At 41.8% G+C, this 24,913-nt stretch overlaps 1 protein-coding gene across 1 annotated transcript in view; it reads right to left on the bottom strand.

Moving 5' to 3' along the window:
* The window catches only part of LOC103119786 (uncharacterized), a 244,095-nt gene extending 220,299 nt beyond the window's left edge, over positions 1-23,796 (bottom strand). Inside the window, exon 1 of the mRNA XM_007530106.3 lies at positions 23,573-23,796. The gene's annotated coding sequence lies outside the window, so the exon portion shown is untranslated. The remainder of the gene's footprint in view (positions 1-23,572) is intronic.
* Positions 23,797-24,913: the final 1,117 nt, after the last annotated feature.

Raw genomic sequence — 24,913 nt, 5'->3', positions numbered from 1 at the left:
TATTTTTCATGTTAAGGAAAGGCTTGACCTAAGCTGTGATTTATGGGCACTTCAAATGCAGTACAGGAAGTAAATGGAAAAATTAGGGTGTGAGGTCACTGAGTAGGCAAGAGTCAACTGAAGGGTAAAGTTTAAAACTTTAGGAAGGGAGCACACAGTTCAGCTTGCCATATAAATTAAGATCTGTTCTCACTTTGAAGGAATAGGGGGAAAAAAGTAAGGTAGGTAAGTTACAAAAATCACTTTTCCTCAATAGATAGGGAATACATCTATATATGTGTACATATATATATATGAATACTTATTATAGGATGAAAAATGCCAAATGGATGTTCCATAAAGAAAACAGAAGCTGATACACTCCAACAATCTACTATTTTGTTATTAGTGTTATAAACAAACAACAGTTACACATTAAAGGGCTTCAGGACTACTGAGCCTGACATGGACAAGGGATTCAAGCCAAGTTTTGCTTTTAGGAATGTGTTGCTTCATTTTTTTTTTTTTAACTATTATTACTAAAATAGTCTTAAGTTTATTTGGATAGTTTCCAAAGCAACATCCAAGAAGAGATGATAGAAGCAGAAGGTGATATTCAATTGGGAGCTCCAAGAGCACTGATCCCTTAACCTAGCCGATAAGCTTAAAAAAAAAAAAAAACTATTAGCATTAAATGCTGTCACTTTTTTTTTTTTAATAATGTGAACATTTCCTAAAGAACCACTAGAGGGCAGAGTTTTGCGATGTTCTGAAATTAAAAATTGCTAAACCAGCCCAGCCAGTTTCTTAGTTACTGCCAGGAGTAGTTACAAAAAAAGGGCTTTTACAAAACTGCCAAGTCTGATTTGTCTCTACTGTGACAAAGGCCACTTAAGGCACGAAAAGCTAAGATCCCGGAAAGGTCGGGTGTCTGTCTTGGTTTCACCACCTGACAAAAGGCAATCCAGAAGAGGGCACTTCATGCTAAAGGGGCTCAAGACAGAGCTAAAAGTCAGAGAGAACTGGAGAGTCCCAGGATCCACCTCTGTCTTTCTAACAATACTAGGAGAGGGTTCTCACCACACAGTCTATTTACACACATTTTTTATTGTCTTGCCAGGATTGGATACATTTTCTAATCTCTCTTTTCAATTATATATTTTTTTTGCAGTTCAGGAGACTGAGAAAGTGTTGGACTTTAAGCACGAAGTTACACTCAGTCCCCAGCATTGGTATGTACCAGAGTGATACTCCTCCTCCTTCTCCCCACCCCCCACTTCCATTCTCATTATCTCATAACTAAACAAATATTATTATACGTTTTAGAGACGGATAAAAGGGAGGGAAGGAGAGTCACCAAGACACCACAATTGCACCAGACATGGCTTATTTTTGGCCCTTGGTCATGTCCATGGTGTTCCAATGTGGTGTTCAGGATAGAACCCAGAATTTCATGTTCGGCGGGGAAGCAATTCCAGAAGCCAGGTCTCCCACCTTCTGCACCCCATAAGGATCCTGGGTCTGTACTCCCAGAAGGATAAAGAATAAGGAAGCTGACCATCCACCTTCTGCAACCCACAACGACCCTGGGTCCATACTCCCAGAGGGATAGAGAATGGGAAAGCTATCAGGGGAGGGGATGGGATATGGAGATCGGGTGGTGGGAATTGTGTGGAGTTGTACCCCTCCTACCCTAGACTTTTGTTAATGTCTCCTTTCTTAAATTAAAAAAAAAAAAAGAAGAAGAAGAAGGAAGCTATCAAGGGAGAAGAGTGGATACGGAGTTCTGGTAGTGGGAATTGTACCCCTTTTATCCTAATATTTCTATTTTATAGGTAAAAAATTTTAAAAAGAACCCAGAATTTTACACAAGTGAGGATATGATCTACTGCTGAGCCCCTTTCCAAGTTTGTGATTATTTTTGCACTACAGACCTTCCCACCTCAACCAGCTCCTTGATCTTTATTTCACTGATTCGGCTTCCACAAAACCCAATCGGAATGTGTTCTTTAGGCACAGGCCCTACCACTCCTATTCTTGCCTGAGGACCTGAACACAGCTATTTCCTAGCCATGTTCATCCAGCCCTGCAGTCAGAGTCCTCACCAACCTAAGCACTCCCAGCATGAATCAAAGAGAAGTCTCAGCTCAGCTCAAGTATGGGAAGGGACAATGGAAATGTCCTCATTCTCTGAAAATCTACGTTAAAGACACAGGCTGGGTATCATTTGAAAATTCAAATAGGCAGCCTCGTTGAGCTGCTCTGAGCCTCTGCTTCCAGTCAAAGGGTGAGAATAAGATTAACTCCATCCTGGAATGACTGAGAGGCTGGGGTGCCCTAACAGAGTGTTCCTGCAAAGCCCCCAGATGCTAGGTACTTCATAGTCTCTATCTGTACACCTCATGGGAGGAGACAAAGATGAAAGGCCTCACCAAAGACTGAGAGGCAAAGTGGGGATGACTTATAAGGAAGAAAAATCTCTTCTGCCTAAAATTACCCAGAAGTACTCCAAACTTATAACTTCGTAAAAAGATGCCTACCTGCTTTAGTGTGCAAGGGAAGGAAATGTTGGCTTTGCTTGTCATTCTCCCTCAAACCATTCAGACAATCAAAAATCTATTTCAGCAGCCAGGTGGAGTGTCGACAGGACTTGCCTGCCTGAGGCTCCCAGTTTGATGAATCCCAGGCACCAAATGTGCTGGGGTGCTGCTTTGGCTCTTTTCTCTCTCTTATATGATTTATAGAATAAAATGAGTTTTCTAGGTTTGTTTTTTAATTTTTATTTTTTGATTTTTAAATTTTCATTAGTGATTTAATACTGATATACAAAATTATAATATAACAGGGATTATCTTTCCCACCAATAGAGTTCTTTTTAAAAAGTCTTTTTTTTTTTATTTATTATTGGATAGAAATAGAGGGAAACTGACAGGGAAGGGGGAAGTAGAGAGGGAGAGACAGAGAGATACTTTGCAGCCCTGTTTCACCACTCATGAAGCTTCCCCACTGCAGGTGAGGACCAGGGGTTTGAACCTGGGTCCTTGTGCACTATAATGTGTGCACTCAACCAGGTGCGCCACCGCCTGACCCCTCACCACTACAGTTCTGTGTCCCCATTCCCCCCACTGGAAACTGCCGTAGTTCTCCTAAGGTCACAGATATGGGTTGACTATTATTTCTCTAACAATCTATCTATATGTATATATACTTGCTCAATAAAATAAGTTTTTAATAAGTTTTTACAACGTTACTGCCACAGGGAGATTAGGAATATCAACTGAAAAAAATACAGGGGGGCTGGGAGATGGTGCACCTGGTTAAGCGCACATAGTACTAAGTGCAAGGACCCACACAAAGATATAAGTTTGAGTCCCTCAGCTCCCCACTTATGGCAGGGATGCTTCATGAGTAATGACGCAGGTCTACAAGTGTCTTTCTCTCTCCTTCTCTATCTACTGACCCTCTCAATTTCTGTCTGTCATAGCCAATAAAAATTTTTAAAAAGCCACCAGGAGCAGTCAATTCCTAGTGCCAGCACCAAGCCCCAGTGATAATCCTGGAGGCAAAAAGGAAAAAAAATACAGTTAGAAAATAATTTATGGAGAGCACATCGGGTTAAGCACACATGGCGCAAAGCACAAGGACCTGAGTAAGGATCCTGGTTCTAGCCCCTAGTTCCCCACCTGCTGGGGTGTCGCTTCACAAGCGGTGAAGCAGGTCTGCAGGTGTCTGTCTTTCTCTCCCCCTCTCTGTCTTCCCCCTCCTCTCTCCTATTTCTCTCTGTCCTATCCAACAACAACAGCAGTGACAATAATAACAATAAATACAGCAACAAGGGCAACAAAATGGGGGGAAACTAGTCTCCAGGAGCAGTGGATTTTATAGTGCAGGCACTGAGCCCAGCGATAACCCTGGAGGCAGAGAGAGAGAGAGAGAGAGAGAGAAAGAGAGAGAGAGGAAAAGGAAAGAACTTATGGGGGTAAGGAGGGAGAGATAGCATAATGGTTATGCAAAAAGACTCTCATGCCTGAGGTTTCGAAGTCCCAGGTTCAATTCCCCACACCAACATAAGCCAGAAGTAAGAAGTGCTCTGGAAAGACAGAAAGACAGAAAGACAGAAAGACAGAAAGACAGAAAGAAAGAAAGAAAGAAAGAAAGAAAGAAAGGAAGGAAGGAAGGAAGGAAGGAAGGAAAGGAAGGAAAGAAAGGAAGAAGGAAGGAAAGGAAATAACCTATGGGGGTCAGGCAGTGGTGTACCTAGTTAAATGCACAAGTTACCATGTGCAAGGAGCCACATTCAAGCCCCTGCTCCCTACCTGAATGAGCCATGAAGCAGGTCTTCAGATGTCTCTCTTTCTCTTTCTATCTCTCCCTCCCCTCTAAATTTCCATCTAACCTACCCAGTAAAAATAGTGGTGGAAAAGGAAAAAATGGCTGCTAGAAGCAGTGGATTCATAGTGCTGGCACCGAACCCCAGTGATAACACTGATGGCAATAAATAAATAAATAAAAATTAAATTAAATTAAAAAAAAGAAAATAACATAAAGTCAGAAGTACAGGGCTGGCAAGATAGCTCACCTTAAAGCATGCCTGCTTTGCCACGCATGTGACCCACGTTCAAACCCAGCCCTCACAGCACTGGGGGAAATTTCAGTAAAATTAAATTATAAATAAATAAATAAATAAATAAATAAATAGGACTAGCAGGTAGAGTACATCTTTTAACGTGAACAAGGACCCAGGTTCAAGCCCTGAGCCACCACATAGGAGAGGTGGAGCTTCACCAGTAGAGGTGTATGGTATTTCTCCTTTCTTTGTCTCTCACTATCTGGGGGGATGGCTAACATGAGTGGTAAAATCATGCAGGTACTGAGTCCCAGTGATAACCCTGGTGATAAAACAAACAAAGCAAAACAAAAGGTGCCAGGCTCCTGGAGGCAGAAAAATGCTGGGTGCTTTGTGAGGCTCCTCACAATTTCCTGACAAAAAGGTAAAGTCCCCATCTGCAGGGGAGTCGCTTCACAGGCAGTGGAGCAGGTCTGCAGGTGTCTGTCTTTCTCTCCCTGTCTTCCCCTTCTCTCTCCATTTCTCTCTGTCCCATCCAACAATGATGACATCAATAATAACTACAAAAATAAAACAACAAGGACAACAAAAGGGAATAAATAAATTTTTTTAAAAAGAATAGCGTTTTTTTTTTTAAAAAAAAGGTAAAGTCAAAAGTACATTTATTAGGATTCCTTCCCCTTTGCACACACAAAAGGAAACCCAATGAAAGGATGTGCCAGGGTATTCTGTTAAGAAACAGATTCTTGAAAAACAAGATCAGAAAAGAAAACACAAGTAGAACCTGAAATGGAATTGGCGTATTGCACCAAAGTAAAAGACTCTGGGGTGGATGGGTGGTGAGAATACAGGTCCATGAAAGATGATAAATGACATAGTGGGGGTTGTATTATTAAATGGGAAACTGGGGAATGTTATGCATGTACAAACTATTGTATTTACTGTTGAATGTAAAACATTAATTCCCCAATAAAGAAATAAATTTAAAAAAAACAGATTCTGCTAAGTAACCTAAAGAAAGTTGTTTTGTTTTTTGTTTGTTTGTTTTGCCTCCGGTGTTATCTCTGGGGCTCGGTACCCGCACTACAGATCTGCTGCTCTTGGCAGCCATTTTTTTCTATCTTAGTGGCTAGGACAGAGAGAAATTAAGAGAGATGGGGAGATAGAGAGGGAGAGAAAAAGACACCTACAGACCTGCTTCACCACTTATGAAGCGACCTCACTGCGGTGGGGAGCCGGGACTCAAACCCAGATCCTTGCACCGGTCCTTGCACTTTTGCACTTAACCTGGTACACCACCTCCGGACCCCAAGAAAGCCTTTTAAAGCCAGTATTTGTCACTCAGATAGTCTAACTGAAAATCTGAGTTTAATGACTAAAGATGAAATCATGTCAGAGCTCCAAATTCAACACCATTTCCCTCTTTGCTGCCTCCAATAGGAATTGGCACCAAACTTGGTCAAACCCCAGCTGGTTTCATCAATGCTATTTTTGTCTTAGATCGGGTTCTCTGTTGGGCTCTGTCAAGAGGAAGGAGTAACCCTGGCAGCCCTAGCTGCAGTGATCATTATTCACTGGGTTCAGTTCTGGAGGCTTGAGTGTGCACCTCACAGAAAGGAATCACTCCTTGCCCTGAAGGTGGAGGAGTATACATTCCCTGGTTATAAGCAAACCATCAGCACTAACATCTGATGGCTAAAGCAGAGCCAAGAGAGTCTTCAGAAAGAGCCCTGGTTAGTACTACGACGTTTATTTAAAATCCCTCCCTCCTTCATCCTTACAATAACCCGGCAGTGGTTTCTGTAAAAGCCAGATTAGATCATCCTGCCCTGCCTTTGAGACATTTCCACAACAGATGGAGGGACACAGCTTTAGAGGAAAGCCCAGCTCACATCCATCTGTGTTCATTATTGGCCCTGCTCTTCGAAATGCTATATGTTATCTTGAGCCTGTTTGTTTTGATCTGTCAGAGTGGTTTATTGTTAGGGAAATGTGGTGTCAGCTGTCTCTTCCCCACCATCAAAGCTGCTTCATTAAAGTTAATAGTGTTTGACTTGCAGAGATCTCTTCCCGAGGTAACCCAAGAAAGCCCCTGTTGGCTGTTATTTTTCCGGCAGTAAAGGCACCAAATGGATGCAATAAGTGCATTAATCTTTTTTTTGGGGGGGGGGGGGATAGAGAGTAGAGAGGGGAGAAAAGCCTTATCCTGTGATTATATCTAGTAGCTGCTGAGTAAATGTGCATTGAATTCATGATGCTAACTCTACCCTAGTTTGGGATAAGATGCAAAACTAAATGACCTGTATTCTGACTCTGCCACTCCAGGCTCTGTGGCCTGTGACTGACCACTCCTCCTGTCTGAACTTCAGTTTATTTATCTCTGAAATAAGGAGGCTAGATTATAAGGCAGCTGTTTTTTCCTTTCCAACTGCAGAACTCTTTGGACAAAAGTAATCTTACTATGAAGGCTGATCTATTAAGCAGATAATAGCAAACTTATTTCTAACTAAAGGGAGATCAGAAGTTCCACCTTCTCAGAATCTCGGCACCACCACCACATCCTTGGGTCCTTATTTACCCCTCCCCCCAGAGAGTTCTGAGCAATCTCTATGGGCTGGGGTTGCCTGCCACAACTCTGACCTCCTAGAACATCATTTGAAATCAACCAGGTTAGAAGGAATGATCTCAAAGAGCTTTTCTGCTCAATTTGGATTCTGTAATTAAATAGCTGGAGTCAAGCCACATGAGGACAGTTTCTAATTAGTGTACTAACTTTGTGGAAGAGTCTACTCAATGTCATACAAACATGAAACAGTGCGGAGGTCTGCTTTGTTTTCGTTATCCTCTCATTGCTGCTTTCTAGTGTGTGTTGTCAAATCTCCTTTCCCCATTGAGCAGTGGAGCACAAGCAAGTTCCATAACCTCTGGGTCACTATTGCTTAGTGTGAGTTAGTTCAATTTAGAGTCTCAGTCCTATTCCTTCTAATTTCTTGGCCTTCAAGGAAGATCCACTGTGACCTTTGAGGATACATCCTCCCCCAGAGTCACCCTCTTGGGTGGGAGAATTAGCAAGAGACTCAGTTCCACAGCTCGGTGTGCACCTGAGCCGGAGAATGCCAGGCATCCCAGACATGTCAACCATGTGCAGATGCTTCTCTTCTTCCATAAGGCCAGAGAATAAGCAGATGACCAGCTGGGTACCCCCTCAGTCTAGGGTTCTTCTTCATGCAAGCGAAAAGGAATTCCCCCTTCATTTACTCTGTTGAAGAAATTACCCCTAATCTCAGACTCCAAAAGCCCTCATCCATGATGCTGCCCCTGTCTCCCTCCCCACTTCACCTCCAGGATGAGCCGTGGTTGAGTCAATGACTCGAGAAATAAGGACTACGTAGGCTGGCCCACACTAGAGGCGGGGTCTTGAATGAAGAAAGAGACCACAACTGTCACTTCCTTGTTTTAAAATGTTGTGTTTGGAACTGGAGTTGCAAAATTCAGCATTGTAGGGAGGAGAAAAAAATGTCACCAAACATCACATACAAGCACAAAAATACCAGGACATCTACCTGACGGTATTCGTGTATACACATGTGGTTTGAGGGAGTAACTGCACAGTGTACCCTGTAAGCCTCTTGTTTTACATGTTAGTTACATGTTTAGTTTTATTTTGTGGGCCCATGTCTTTGAGGGAGGAAAAAAAGAAACACTAGAGAAAAGAGAACTATTCATTCATTTATTCATCACTGTCTACAGAATCATTTCTTATACTGGGCAGGTGTTAGGCATTTGAGTCAGGCAACTTAAACATGTTCTCACTATGACCACAGTTATTCAAAACTACAGAATAACTCAATTTGTTTAATATTTTAGTACTTTTCAAGACGATTTTATAAGTCACTAGAAGACAGCTCATCCCGAGAGTACATGATTTGAGTTTGAGACTTGGGTCACAGAAGTTTCACAAGTGATGAAGCGGTGAAGTGGTGTCTCTTGTTTTCTCTCTCTCTCTCTGACTCTGTCTCTCACCCTTTATCTGAAAAGAAAAAATAAAAGAGCAGTGAAAGCATACAGGCTCAAAGCTCCAGTGAAGGCCTCACAGGAGAGGGGGAAAAAAGGCTGGGGGTCAGGTAGTAAGTAGCACAGTGGGTTAAGCACACGTGGCACAAAGCAGAAGGACCGGCATGAGGATTCCGGTTCGAGCCCCCGGCTTCCCACCTGCAGAGGAGTCGCTTCACAGGCAGTGAAGCAGGTCTGCAGGTGTCTGTCTTTCTCTTCCCCTCCTCTCTCGATTTCTCTGTCCTATCCAACAATGAATGACATCAACAACAATAATAACCACAACAAGCTACAACAAGGGCAACAAAAGGGGGGAAATGGCCTCCAGGAGCAGTGGATTCATGGTGCAGGCACCGAGCCCCAGCAATAACCCTGGAGGCAAAAAAAAAAAAGGGTAATTTTTTTCCCCACCTGCAGGAAAGTCACTTCACAAGTGGTGAAGCAAGTCTGTAGGTGTCTACTGTCCCCCTACTATCTCCCCTTCTCTTTCAATTTCTCTCTGTCCTATCTAATAAAATATAACGAAGGGGGGAAATGGCCACGAGGAACGGTGCATCCATAGTGCTGGCACCAAGCCCCAGTGATAACTCTGGTGGAAATTAAAAAAAAAAAAGTAACTTTTGCTGTTGTTCTTTTGTTTTGCTTCTTAGCCAGAGGGCAGGAGATAGAGAAAAAGAGAGACATAGAGAGGAGATAGAACACAGCACCACTTAGGAAGCTTCCCCCTTGTGAGCACTTGAGCCCAGGTCCTTGCACACAGAATGCACACACTCTTTCGGGTGAACCACCTGTTGGCTCTCTTGAGGCTTGTTAGGTTTTAATTAATTTTATTCACCCATTTTTTTTGGATAGAGACAGAAACTGAGAGGGAGGGGAAAAATACAATGGGAGAAATAGACACCTACAGCACTGCAGCACTGCAGCACTGCTCAGAAAGCTTTCCCCCTTCAGGTAAGAACCAGGAGTTTGAACCTTATCCTTGCACATTATACCATGTAGGCTCTACTAGGTGTGTCGCCATCTAGCCAGGGACCTATTTTTGATACTGATTTATACCCAAAATCTTGATTGCAACAATTCTCCTGAACTTTAACATGTATCTGAAGACTCTACTAGATTTTTTTTTCTTACTAGAAGCAAAAACCTAGAGACTTCTCTGTTTCCTGTGTGTGTTTAAATTTTACTAGTGACAATATTGATTTACAAAATTATAAGATAACGGGGTAATTCTGCACTGTTCCCACCATCAGAGTTCTGTATCCCCATTCCCTCCAATGGAAGCCACAGTAGTTCTCCCAAGGTTACAGATATGGGTTGACTATTACTATTCTATAACTATCAGTCTATATTTATATATATTTGTCTTTTTCTTTTCTTTTTTAAATTTTTTTAATATTTATTTTATTTATTCCCTTTTGTTGCCCTTGTTGTTTTATTGTTGTAGCTATTATTGTTGTTGTCGTTGTTGAATAGGACAGAGAGAAATTGAGAGAGGAGGGGAAGACAGAGAAGGGGAGAGAAAGATAGACACCTGCAGACCTGCTTCACCGCCTGTGAAGCGTCTCCCCTGCAGGTGGGGAGCCAGGGTTCGAACCAGGATCCTTATACCAGTCCTTGTGCTTTGCGCCACCTGCGCTTAACCCGCTGCGCTACAGCCCGACTCCCATCTTTTTCTTTTCTATGGTCCTACCTTCTCTTCCTTTCCAAGTCACACCTATACCTGTTAATACTTGGAATGTCCTTCATTTTTTCCTCCTCTCTCCAGGTTTTGAAAGAATTGGAGTACAGACACCTCTGGTCATTTTCCCCTAAGATTTCTCACCCGCTGGGAGTATGGACCAAAATTCTTTATAGGGTGCTGAATGTGGAAGTTCTGGCTTCTGAAGCTTCTATAATTGCTTGCCCAGTGGACATGGATATTGGGAGGTTGACCCATTCCCCCAGCCTGTTTCTATCTTTCCTTAGTGCCCCAGCCTGTTTTTTTTTTTTTTTTTTTGTCTCCAGAGTTATTGTTGGGGCTCCTGGAGGCTATTTTTTCCCTTTAGTTGCCCTTGTTTATCGTTGTTGTTGTTGTTATTGCTGTCATTGTTGTTGGATAGGGCAGAGAGAAATTGAGAGAGGAGGGGAGACAGAGAGGGAGAAAGACACCTGCAGACCTGCTTCACTGCCTGTGAAGTGACCCTCTGCAAGTGGGAAGCTGGGGGCTTGAATGAGATCTTTACTCTGGTCCTTGTGCTTGGTGCCATGTGTGCTTAACCTGCTGCGGCCCCCCCCACCCAACCCCCACCCCCCACCCCCCGTTTCTATCTTTCTCTAGTGGGGTAGGCTTTTGAGAGGTGAGGTGAAGTTCTGGGACATATTCTGCTGGGCAAGTCTGCTCACGATACCTCACAAAGGCTGGGGGATAGCTCCTATGCTCCTAGGTGGTGACCAGAATCTTGAATCTTGAACCTAAGTCTTTGCACATGGTAATATGTGTGTACTACCAAGTGAGTCACCTTCCAGCCCCAAAGCAGTACATTAGGAGCCTCGCAGTAACCATAAAATGGTTATAGCACTTATTATTATCAGTTTTTTATAGCAGAGAAATATGACAAGGTTAAATGACTTATCTAGTCCTAAATTAAATTGCAGGCAGAAACTAAAACTTTTCATTTCTAAGTTAAAACTAAGTTGCCTGACTTCAGGCACCACACTTTTTGTTCTAGCAAACTAAATGTATCCCATGATTTCCTTTTAGCTGATAGCAAAATGACTATATATTCTAGATTTTCAACGATCCTTTCAATGTCAAATATGTTGTCCTTGTTCTTCCAAATTTTGCTTGTCAGACTCCTTGGATTAGTTTCAAGAATACAGCTACTTATACCAGTTTTAGATTTAAAAATAATGCTATCATGGGCTCTACTTCTTAGTTCAGATGGGTTAAAGTGTCAGATTTAGATATTATGCAACAGTCACAATTTTTCAATCAAGTCATCCTTTGATGTAGAAAATTACTTCACTACACACATTATTTAAGCTATTCTGAAAACTGCTCTGACATCTTTTTTATTAATCTTTTTCCTGTTTCCAATCCTTCCATCAGCCATTTCTGTCAAACTCCTAAAGGGTCCCATATGCACACTTCCAGTTTAGAAATGCGTTATTTTTTGGTTCATTGGAAGTCTTCAGAATGCGTGGCACTGAAACATATTGGCTTTAATTAAAAGGCTATGATTTCTGTGAATTCCCATTAAGCTAGTGAAAGAAATCTGCATTTTATAAATAAAGTTAACACATTAGGATACAGTCATACTGAAAAATGGTTCGGGTTTTAAAAACTACTTACACAGATGAAACTAAGCTGCCTGTGATAAAAAAAAAAGTGCTCATTTTTAGTAAAAATCCCTCACTTCTAAATAGAGGGGTTAGTTTAGTGCATATGTGCCCAATTAGCCATAAAAACTCAACCAGACATGAACCATGCAATCCACCAATCTGCCTGTTGACATTAAAACATAGATCCTATTAACAAGAATGTAACTTAAGTGGGCAAAAAGTGATAAAGTACATAACTATAATCTGATAGGGCTAGAAATATGACACTGCTATATACTGATGAAAAATCAGTTTTGAATTATGAACCCAGCAATGTTTGAAATAGCTCAAGCATGTTAATTGGTGATCCTCAAATGCAAGCACTACATTCTGTTGTGTTATATATTAGATATGGCCACACCTCTTGGTTCATAAAAAAGAAAAAAAGCATTTTCTCTAACGTTCAGAGAAAAAATATGTATCATGTGAACCCTTTTGAATTCTAGGTCTTAGATGCCCAGGAATCACCTGGCATAACTTTTTCATTCAACTTACTTATTTTAAAAATGCATTCTATATAATTCTAGGTACTTTTTCTAGAAGCAGGATTTAAGAGATCTCTAGTAAGTGCACTCAGAATGACTAATATAATCACCCTGCACACCAGTGACCTCTAATTATGTAGTGATGTGAAGAAGCTGGAGGAAAATATCTAAATCACTTAGTATCAACTTTGAGGTAAATGTGAGCTTGTGCACTGAATTTTTCATTACAAAATGACACATTAAATATTTTGAGTATAAATCTGATCCTATCAAGAAACCTGGATGGGGACCTCAGTGGAAGAGCTCATACTTTACACATATGAGATGCTAGACTCCATCTCCAGCACCACATGAGAGAGCAAGGATGATAAAGCAAATGGAACTTCATGGATTACTTATTTTTTTAAAAGATCGTTAAAAGGACCAGGTGGCGGTGCACCTGGTTAAATGCATGTGATACCATGCACAAGGACTGGGGTTCAAAGCCCTAGTGACTCCCCGCTGCAGGGGGAAAGCTTCACAAGTAGTGAAGCAGGTCTTCAGGTGTCTCTCTGTCCCCTGCTCCCTTCCTTCTCAATTTTTCTCTATCCTATCAAATTAAATAAATAAAGTTTATTTTAAAAGATCATGAAAGGAGGTCGGGCGGTGGCGCAGTGGGTTAAGCGCATGTGGCGCAAAGCGCAGGGACCAGCGTAAGGATCCTGGTTCGAGCCCCCGGCTCCCCACCTGCAGGGGAGTCGCTTCACAGGCGGTGAAGCAGGTCTGCAGGTGTCTGTCTTTCTCTCCCCTTCTCTGTCTTCCCCTCCTCTCTCCATTTCTCTCTGTCCTATCCAACAACGAATTGCGTCAACAAGGGCAATAATAATAACCACAACGAAGCCAAACAAATTGTTGAGCAATCATGGACCCAAAGGTTGGAAAAGTGGAGAGGAAGTATTAGGGAGGTACTCACTGCAAACTCTAGTATACTTCTGCTTTCTTACTTTGGTGCCATACTCCAAACTCAGTCAATTTCTGCTTTGCGTTTCTACTTCTTCTTTTTTTTTTTTTACATGCATAACATTCCCCAGATTCCCATTTAGCAATACAACCCCCACTATTTCATTCATCATTTTTCATGGACCTGTATTCTCCCCACCCACCCACCCACCCCAGAGTCTTTTACTTTGGTGTAATACTCCAATTCCATTTCAGGTTCGACTTCTGTTTTCTTTTCTAATCTTGTTTTTCAACTTCGGCCTGAGAGTGAGATCACTTTGTATGTTAACTCTCTTTTCAGTCACCAGGTTCCAGGTGTCATCAGGATGCCGGCCAGACTTCCCTGGATTGAAGACACCACCAATGTGTCCTGGAGCTCAGCTTCCCCAGAGACCCATCCTACTAGGGAAAGAGAGAGGCAGACTGGGAGTATGGACCGACCAGTCAACGCCCATGTTCAGCGAGGAAGCAATTACAGAAGCCAGACCTTCTACCTTCTGCAACCCTCAATGACCCTGGGTCCATGCTCCCAGAGGGATAGAGTGGGAAAGCTATCGGGGGAGGGGGTGGGATATGGAGATTGGGCGGTGGGAATTGTGTGGAGTTGTACCCCTCCTACCCTATGGTTTTGTTAATTAATCCTTTCTTAAATAAAAAATAAATAAATAAAAATAATAACCACAACGAAGCTACAACAAGGGCAACAAAAGGGGGGAAAAATGGCCTCCTGGAGCGGTGGATTCATGGTGCAGGCACTGAGCCCAGCAATAACCCTGGAGGAGGAAAAAAAAAAAAAAAAAAGATCATGAAAAAAAAAGATTCTGTTGGTCCGTACTCCCAGATGGGTAAAAATGTTAGGGAAAAATGATCAAAAGACTCTGAATTTCAATTCCATCAGGACCCAGAGAGAGAAGAGGAAGAAAAAAAGGGGGGGGGGGGGACTGGAAGGACACTCAGAAGTAATAGGTGTGATCTAGAAAGGAAGAGAAGGCAAGAACATAGAAAAAGTGGGCAAATATATACAAATATAAATAGATAGTTGTAGAAATAATAGTCAACCCATAGCTGTGACCTTGGGAGAACTAATGCAGACTCCAATGGACAGAATGGAGACACAAAACTCTGGTGGTGGGAATGGTGTGGAATTATATACCCTGTTAGCTTATGATTTTGAGATCTTATAATTATAACCTATTATAATTTGTAAATCAATATTAAGTCACTAATGAAAAAGTTTTTTAAAAAAAGGTTCTGGATAACTTACCAATGAACTACAAACTTAGTTTTGAGCTCTTACTGCACTAGATGCTTTTTAACATTCATGGCAAAATTTTTACTTTTTCATAAAGATAGAAAGAGACTGAGAGATCAAAACACCAATTCCATCAATCATGGAGTTCCAGTTGTTTTATTTTTGTTGCTACCTCCTGTAGTGCTAGGGATCAAATCCAAGGCCTCATCCATGTAGGCATACGCTCTACATCTGAGTCACCCCCCTCAACTCCAAAGGGAGGATTTCCTTTCTATTTTTATTCAAAATTAAAAATACAATGTTTTATAAGACAGACTAACTGCCAGTCATCCCTATCACTTGTCTCATCTCCATAAATGGTTACCAGTGTGCTGCTGCTTCCTTGATCATGTAATTCCAGCTTTCTCCTATCCTTAGAATCAGTACCTCAAGTCTATGCTGTTTGCTAAATATTTCTACTCATCAGAAAAAGAAACGGGGCTGGCCAGCGTTCACTCAGTTGAGGGTACCACATTCAAAGAGCTGGGTTTGCGCACCCCAATCCCCACCTGTAGGGGAGACACCTCACAAGCTGTGAAGTGGGCCTGCAAATGACTCTCTCCCTTTTTATCTCCCTCTCAATTTCTCTCTGTCCTATCAAATAAAATAGAAAGAAGGAAAAAAGGAAATATGACTGCTGAGAGCAATGGATTAATAGTGCCAAACACTATGAATAACCCAACAATAAATCCTATTAGCAACTTGAAAAAGAAACATATTGAAACACCAACCTCAAAATACCAAGCACATTTTGAAAACTGCAAACAGAGAATGACTAAAAAATAGTGTGTCTTAGCATAGGGCTATCAAAATTACCAGATCCACAACCAAATAATGTGGTCTAGCTATTGTCCTAAAATAACCAAAGGGGGGTGGTGGTGGTGAACCGTCATGCAAACACTGGCAGATCCACCTATATAGTTCACGGAAAACAATACTGTCAGGTATGAAAACCTCCATCCAGGCTTGACCTGACATTGCAAGAATTAAAAAAAGCAACACTCAAGAATGAGATCCTGTCACTGCTGGCTTCCTAATCAAGTTCAGATTCACTGCCTCCTGCTCCATCTCTTCAAAGCAGCACATTTTGCCTGGACCATTGTAATAACCTAGCTGGCCCCTCCACCCTGAGCCTCTCATCTTCTGTACTACTGATAAGTTAAGCTTCTAAAAGTACAGCTCTGATCAAATTACTCCTCTGATCAAAGAACGTGAATCATTGGTTCCTACTGCCTGTCAACAGAATTATGGTGAAAGTCCTTAGCCCCAAGACCCCCAGCCTCTTTTAATGGTGTTTTCTTGTTCACACCAAACAATCTGCAAGGCCCACTCCTTATTATGAAAGGCCTTATTTTATTTTCTTATTACCAATGTGAGCCATATTTAAATGTCTTAATGAGAAAAAAAAAAACAACTCCATATTTTCTGTTTTTAAAAAAAAAAGTGTAAAGATTAGTTCCTGGTTCACATTTACTCAATAAATGTTACCTGTTATCATTGTTTTTGCCACTGTTTAATCCTGTAGTCTTTAAACTACAGGTAGACTACCCTTCCTACTAAGAGATTTTAACTACAGCTCTCTCTTGGGATCATTAATTATTTTTTATTTCCTTCCATTTTTTTTATGTTTTAGAGTCAACATTAAATACAATAGTTTGTACACACGTTTCAGTTTTCCACACAATAATACAGGCCCCCACTAGACCCTCCTTCCCTATTTAATTATACATCTCATCTACCTTTGTAGGCTTACAGACTGTGAGTTCCTAAAAAGGATCTTATTTCATTTTTTTGGTAACACAAGTGCTTGCTTACTAAACACAAATTTGAAGAAAAATGTTAAATATAGTATCAAGTCACAAGAGGGCAGAGTTGAGCTGCTCAAATAGTGGACTCGCGCTACAAATGATAGGAAAGGTTTAGACTGAGAAAAGTCCCTTGAAATAGTATTTGTAACTCTATATAAGGTGAATAGGTGTTAACTATATTATAAATCTACCCATTTCAAAACACATAAAGTGGTGTTTTGAAAGCAATGAACAAAATAGAATTTATCTGATTCAGTGTTTACAAATGTTTTTTTTATTTATTTATAAAAAGGAAACACTGACAAAACCATAGGTATAAGAGGGGTACAACCCCACACAATTCCTACCACCAGAACTCCATTCCATCTCCCTTGATGTTTTTAAATGTACCCAGGAAGAAAGTTCTGGAATAGTATTCACAAAAATGTTATAAGTTGTTCTCTCTGCAAGGGTTAAAGTTTTTATTTCGTTTTTGCATCTTTGAGTTTTTAAACCTTATAATAAAAAATAATAATAAACCTTAGAAAATCTCAATGCAAATTACACTTTTCATCTCATCTCATTTCCAATCCCATGACTGCTGTACTCTCACAACTGTGGGGGATTTTCTGACAGATTAAAGCATACTCCAAAACCTCTTGGTTATTCTTGGTGCCCTAGTAAAGGTACTCCTGAGAGAAGAGAAATACCTAATAGTTCCACTTATTAACTACTAAAATTCAAACATATGAGTATTTATATCCTAACAATGTAATGCCTGTCATTGTTCTACCTTGAGTAAATAAGACATAAATTTTAAATATTTTTTTCATGAAGTTATCACACTTTAATTTTCTTCACTCTTTTTCATATTTATTTTTTATTTTATTTTAATGAGAGAGAGAGAGATACAGAGAGAGAGAGGCCAGAGCACTGCTCAGCTCTAGCTTATGATGGTGCTGGAGGCTGAACCTGGGGCCTCAGAGCCTAAAACATGAAAGTAAATTACATAACCATTATGCTATTTCTCCAGCCTGTGATCACACTTTTTAATGGACTATGCACAATGTCATAAGTCCTGTACACTCTTGTACACAGTAGAGCTGTACAACTGATTAAACTTTAAGATAAGATTAGATCTTGCTACCTTTATTTCCTATTCCTCACTGATTTTTCTTCAGGTTCTTGATTTTTTTTTTTGCCCCTGCCAGGGTTATTCCTGGGGCTCGGTGCCTGCACTACGAATCCACTGCTCCTGGAGGCCATTTTTTCCCGTTTTGTTGCCCTTATTGTCATTATTGTTATTGTTGCTATTGATGTTGTTGTTGGATAGGGCAGACAGAAATTGAGAGAGGAGGGGAAGACAAAGGGGGAAAGAAATACAGACACCTGCTGACCTGCTTGGCCGCTTGTGAAGCACCTCCCCCACCCCCTGCAAGTGGGGAGCCAAGGGTTCTAACCAAATCCTTACACTGGTCCTTGGCTTTAGTGCCATGTGCACTTAACCCACTGCCCTACCACCTGACCCCCTGGTTCTTGATTTTCATCATATAACCACCAAAGTCTCCGGTTTTGCAAAGGTATGACATCAATAGAAGGACTGCAGCACTATCTACAGCTGAAACTATATACATTTCAAGCTCACACTTCTTGGGTGTTCCACTGATGTTAAGTGTAGTTCTGTTTTCCCTTAAAATAATTTTTTTTTAATCTCATGGTGCTTCTTTAAGTTTATTGTAGCACCTCTGTATACAATTTGGGGGGCAGCAGATTAAAATGGTACAGCTGATTCCCTGTGAAACTGGAGGGGGGAGAAGGGGCTTGCTAAACAAGCTGTGAAATTATTCTAGTCTAGTAGCTGAGTCAAAATGATTTTGTTTTTTCTGAACCAAAATCTTCTGGGAAAGAAAAAAGAAGAGTGTGGGAAGCTGGGTTGCTCTCTGGATTCTGGTGACTTTTGCGTCCTCACCCGTCCTCCAGTGTCTTCTTCTTGTGTCTTCTCTGTAATTCAAAACTGAAATCTATCAGCCTCCAAAGGAGCATGTTTCTGGGAAATGCTCACATTCTCCACGGTGTTTAAGCCTGCCTTTCCAAACAAATTTTAGACTTTTCCATCCTTCTATCAGATGACTGAGGCCTTGCAAAGAGCTAGGAAAGCAGTGGGTGGAGGGAATGTGCCAACAGAGTTCTTGACAGCTAAGTTAGTCTGGTCAGTTCCCACGTTAAAGGGGATTTTCTCCTGCTCTGAATCACCAGTTAGCTCACTGGACCAAGTTCCCCAATCAAGTACAAAAACTGTACCTTTCACTTAAATTAGGACTAAAAACCTTTTTTCTCTAAAATTTGAGAAGTCCAATTTCACATCTTGATTTAGAAATTTTTGCAGTTTTCTGTTATCAATTCATAAAAAAATGTTAATCAAAACAGACCTCAAAGGACATTCCAATTTATGTGAAGAAAGTTCCAAGCAGTAACTTAAAAAAAAAAAAAAAAAAGATTTTATTTATTTATGAGAAAGACAAGAGGAGAGAGAAAGAATCAGACATCATTCTGGCACATGTGTTGCCAGGGTTTGAACTTGGGACTTCATGCTTCAGAGTTCAAAGCTTTATCACTGCGCCACCTCCCGCGGACCACAGTAACTTCTTAAAGAACTAGAATTACAGGAAAATAGAGATAACACAAATGTCCTCGAGCAGGTAAACAAATGATATTTATGCATACAAGGGAATTGTATTCAGCCTTTAAAAGAAAGGAAATTCTGATAGGCCACAAAGTAAATGAACACTAAAGACGACATGCTAAGTGAAATAATCTAGACACAAAAAGATATATATGATGCAATCCCATTTTATAGTAGGTTCTCAGGGTAGTCAAATTCATAGCAATAAAACAAAGTCATAGTTGGCAAAGCTGGGCTTGGGGAGTAGGGAGATACTTAAGTGTTTAATGCCTACAAAGATGAGATTTAAAATCTGAGAAAATTTTTTAAATGTTCGATAGCTTCATGGTGGTAATGATTACACAATAATGCAAATATACTTAATGCCAATGAACCATACAATCAAAAGTGACTAAATGGCAAATTTTGTTAAGAATATTTGACTACATTTTTTTTTAATCACAGGATGACTCTGGTAGGGGGGCTTTCCCAAAAAATGTTAAATGTCTCTTGGATAGCCTACAGTAGGCCCAGAGATGAATCCATGTTGATGATTTGGTATCTGTTAAACCATACATAGGCTATTAAAAAAGCAATGCAAGGATCCTATTCTAAAGAAAACAATGTCTAATCAAGAGCAGTAGCAACAGCAACAATTAAATGCAGAACTTCTACCTCCTCCAGGTCTTCAGAAAGAACAGCTCAAATTTTCCTTGAAATTTTTCAACCCTAGAGTGAAATTCTTGTTCATAAGTCCTTCAAAGTGATAGTACACTCCACCTGCTATAAGGCCAAGGCATGCTGAAATAGGCCCTAGAGTAGCAGCTCAAGTTCCAACTTGGAAGTGCAACTTTCAAATCTGATCTATTGGGACATTTCCACATTGAGTTCTGAGAAATTATTGGGGAGGAGAAAAAATGGGTTTCTGTGGCCCAGAGGGGGGAATGCTATACATGTTTCCTCTAAAAACCAAGATGGTGTGGAGTTTTGGATTCCAGCTTTCTTGGATCACACTCAAAACTTTTCTTGCCTTCTCAGTGGCAACCTCTCTGATCTTTATAGTCTTTTATTTATGCCTGCACTACAAATCCACTGCTTCCGGTGGCCTTTCCTCACCCCACCCCCTTCTATTATACTTGATAAGACAGAGAGAAGTTGAGAGGAGAGGGGAGACAGACACCTACAGACCTGCTTTTAGGCTCATCAAGCTTGCCCCCTACAAGGGACAGTGACTACAACCTATGTCCTTACACATGGGACTAGAATCCATGCTGCTCCACTAAGTTACCTGGAACACATTTTCAATACTTAAAAATAAAAAGGTTTTGGGAGTCAGGCGGTAGCACAGCAGGTTAAGCGTACATGGCGTTAAGCACAAGGACCGGCATAAAGATCCTAGTTCGAGCCCCCGGCTCCCCACTTGCAGGGGAGTTGCTTCACAGGCGGTGAAGCAGGTCTGCAGGTGTCTGTCTGTCTCTCCCCCTCTCTATCTTCCCCTCCTCTCTCCATTTCTCTCTGTCCTATCCAACAATGGCCGCATCAGTAACAACAATAATAGCTACAGCAATAAAAAAAAAAACAGCAAAGGGCAACAGAAGGGAATAAATTTTTTAAAAAATAAAATAAATAAAAAGGTTTTTACTCTATTGTTAGGCACTATGCTCAGTTCTGAGTGCCTCCCCAAATTTACTATATCTAAACTTCATTGTAACTCCATAAGGCGGTTGGTAACATTATTACCTACATCTGAAAATGGGAGGTGTGTAGGAGAGTGAGCACAAGAATGTAAAATATAGGTTTGGGGACATAGTTTCTAAGTGGAGCTACCCAGGACAGGAACCCAAGCAGGCAGGCTCTGAAATCTATTTTCACAGAATAAAAACATTTTTGCAGACTCTGACCCATGCAGGCTTGAAGGTTTCAAGGGCACTCTCACACTTCCTACTTGAATGGATGTTTATTAAACACACACCGTGGGAGGCACCATGCTGGGCACTGCAGAGCTCAAGGTAGAGTTCCTTGCAGCCAACTGACAATTCCCAGACTATCAGTTTCCTTCACTGCTAACTTCCCAAGTCTGCCCACTGGAAAAGCAGCTTGAAAGACCCTGAAACCCTTGAGAAAAAAAAAAAAAAACACAAAAAGATGAGCAGGCCCAGACATCCCAGGTACTACCCAGGGTGGTTCTTAACAATCAGTCCTCCAAGGGACCACGGGAAATTCCAAACTTTTCAGCCCCCACTCCCAGTCTCTTCCTCATCAAGGCTTCCTGCGAGAAGTGAAACACGTAGGAATCCACAAGAATTCAGGGCCTTTGCCAACAAGTAGGCCAATTGCAGCTTCATGGCCCAGCCCACAAGGAAAAGCCTCGACTTTAGCAACATGTCACTCCCCTAATTATTCCCTGTGCCTGGAGTCCAACAATAACAGAGCATCTTTCACGAGCAGCTCCCACCATGAACCTTGGAACCTCCTGCATGCAGCCAAGCACTGGGAAGTGCTAAAGGGTCAGAGGGTTGTGCGGCCAGAAGTCCCAGGCCTCTGGGGGAGAATCCTAGTTGTTTTCTGTCCAAAACCCAGACCCCTCCCTAAAAAGAGAGAGAGAAAGAAAAGAAGAATGGAAAAAAGAAAAAGGGGAGAAAGAAAGGAAGGAAGGAAGGTAGAAAAAGAAAAGCTTTAGGTCCCAGATGCCTCCAGGACATAAATAGGCAGGCTAACCTAAAATGTGCCAACAGATTCAATAGCAACTGCGCCCAAGCCAACCAGAAACTAAGAAAAAAAAAAAAAAAGACAGGGAGCAGGAGGGAACTAAAACTCTTTCCTTGTGTCACATTCACTTAACAAGTGCTGCCAGGGCTACACACAATACTACAAACATTTCCCCCCCAGTATTTACTAAGCACCAATCACAGTAGACATTTGGGAGGGAAGAGAGTTTGCTCTAGAATATAAAAGCAAGCAAAACATTACCGTTGCTTATATCATTGAGGCTGGAGGCAGGCAATAGTAAAAAATTTCACACCTTGGTTTAGTGCTTTGAACAACGTGTAATAATTAATGTTGCAGGGAAATGGACATTTGAACTAAGATCTGAATGAGCAAATCCAAGAACAGAAATGCAAGACCCAGAGGCCTCTGATTAAAATGTTGACTTGGGACTTCAGTGTTTGATGGTAAATTACTGTTCTCCAAATTCTATGACAAGGTAGAATATGAGGTTTTCTTAAACATATAAAGATCAAAGTACTATGTTAGAAAGAAATTTGTCCTTGGCTTTAAACAACGATGCAAAAAAAAATGTGCATGTGAATATTTATCTGTCTCACAAGGGTCTTCTTAAAAAGCCTTTCATCTCCCTGATCCTTTCAACTTGTATAATATAAATTGAAAGCCTGATACAATCTTTAACTTGTAGCTCATGCACTGTGAGATCTTTTTCTCAGAACTAATGGAGGCTTCCATCCTGTAGGGATAATTCCCCTCCCTTGTTGCAAAATTTGAAATGAAAATGTCTTGTACCTCTAACTGCAACTATGTAAAAAACGAGGGGGGAAAAAGCGTGTGTGCTCATGAATTGAGACTATGGGATTACAGGAAGAGGCGGTGGTTTTGGGGGGGGTTTGTTGTTGTTTTTTTCCAATAGTACTTTTTGTTGTTGTTATTACTACTAAAGCTAGAAAGAAATGAATACATTGTACACAATCGCCCTTACCTCAATGTTAATAAATGTGTTTTTAACGGATGTTTACATCTCATTTCTAGTATCACCATTACCTACATCCTCTCCAAGCTTCCATTAAAATTGGGAAGTGCAGGGGATTTTTACAAACCATTCGGCAGAATGCACCCCCTCTTTCTTTCTCCGGACATTTCTCAAGGATCCTTCAACTCAGCGCCCCACCACCACCACCACTCCCCCCACGGCACCGCACGCCCCCCACCCCCACCCCCGCCGGCCACATTTCTCCCAGCGCTCTTATTAAAACCAGCTGCGCGGGAGGCGGGTCTTTTTAGACATAAGAGTCATGGCTTGGCCCAAAGCTCCCCCTTCCGGTGTGCTTTCTAGAGGTAGCTGCACAAACAGAAAACAAACAACCCGACCAGGCCGGGTGAGCGGGGTGGACCGGCTGAGCTGGGCGCAGGGCCCACCTTGCCCGGGCAAAGTGCCCGAGGGCAGAAAGTGAGGCGGGGGCAGGTGATGAGGGCCATTTCTGTCCCCCGCTACACCGGAGCGAAGTCCTCACGATTACAGGCCCCATAATCACACACTCGCCAGGCCCCGGGAGGAGAGAGAGGAAGACGCGGGTCGAGTTCAGCCTGCGCCCCGGGCGCGCCGGGGAGCCAGAGAGGCCCTCGTTCTTCCAGCCCTGCGCCAGCTTCGGGACCTCCCTGAAGTCGCGCAGCTCTTACCCTGTGCGTGCGGCTCGCTTCTCTAGGTCCAATGGGGGCAGGTCTAGAGTGACAGGGCGACCCCCAAAAGTCCCCCTCTCAAGGCTTCGGGGACGTGGGTTGCAGTGCGCTGGGTTCCAGGTGGCTTCGCGCCGCTCGACCTTTGACCCGAGGGACTGTGCTGCGAGCTGAGCTGCGGATGCAACCTGTAGCCTGAGGATACAGAATTGGGAGCGTAGCTGGGGCCTTAGTCTGGCCCAGATCGTATGTTGAGGGCTGTGGTTACTTGTCAGGATTCAAGACTTGAGTGTTGACCTCTTTAGTCAGACTTCAAAGTAGAAAGGCAGACCTTAGAAGAGGAGCATTGTTGGGATAGCAAAATCCAGGATTCATAGAGGAGCAAGACATCCCGCTCCCCACCCCACCCCCCAAAAAAGCCTGAATTTTAAATGACTATTTCCTGTTCCATGCACCCGAACAGCAGACTGTCCTTGTTAAATTGTTTTGTCACTTTTTAAATTGCTGTTTACTAGTTCTTGAATTTAGCAATTTTTAGGTAAAAAGCTATCTTTTTAAAGACTGTTATTTGGCTCTATAGAGCATTCCAGTTTGACAGTCCTTGCTTTCTGAAGGGGTTGCATGAATTTTAAGTTAGCAAAGAGACAGCCAGGCAGAAAAGGCTAGAAAACATTCATATCCCAAAAGCTTGCCTGGCATAAAATATCACTTCACAGTGGATCATCTCACAGCTCACAGTGGAGCTCTCAGCCTTAACTTTAAAGTTCCTGTGGAAGGTAACAAGAGAATGCCAAAGAAATTTCCAGAATCAAGCAACCTTAGTATTTTCTGGCAGAAGGCTGTGTAAGCCAGTTTCTCAAATTGGGTTCAGAGACATCCAGTCTTCAGGGAATCCTTGTTAAAGGTTTTGGGTTAAGGTCCTATAGTGTTGCTGATAAGTTAGAGTAAAAGGAATCAGACCTAAAAATCTGAATTTTAACTTTGCCTGTGAGATTCCAGTTCATAATAGGTTGAGAATGACTGATTTGACCCTTTATTTGATTCTGTTCAAATCGTACTTACTTTTCCAAAATCCTCAGCTCAGGGACTGGCGCAAGGATCCCAGTTCAAGGCCCCCCTCAATGGGGATCACTTTGCAGGGTGAAGCAGGTCTACAAGTGGCTATCTTTCTCTCCCCCTCTCTATCTTCTCCTCCTCTCTCGATTTTTCTGTCTTATCCAACAGCAACAGCAATAACAACAAGGGCAACAAAATGGGAAAAAATGGCTTCCAGGAGCAGTGGATTCATAGTGCAAGCACCTAGTGCAGTGATCACCCTGGAGGCAGAAAATAAAAATTATTATT

This window comes from Erinaceus europaeus, chromosome 17 (assembly GCF_950295315.1).
Source record: "Erinaceus europaeus chromosome 17, mEriEur2.1, whole genome shotgun sequence".
Classification (NCBI taxonomy): Eukaryota; Metazoa; Chordata; class Mammalia; order Eulipotyphla; family Erinaceidae; genus Erinaceus; species Erinaceus europaeus.
The sequence above is the reverse complement of the archived record's forward strand: the minus strand, read 5'-3'. Positions and strand labels throughout refer to the sequence as shown.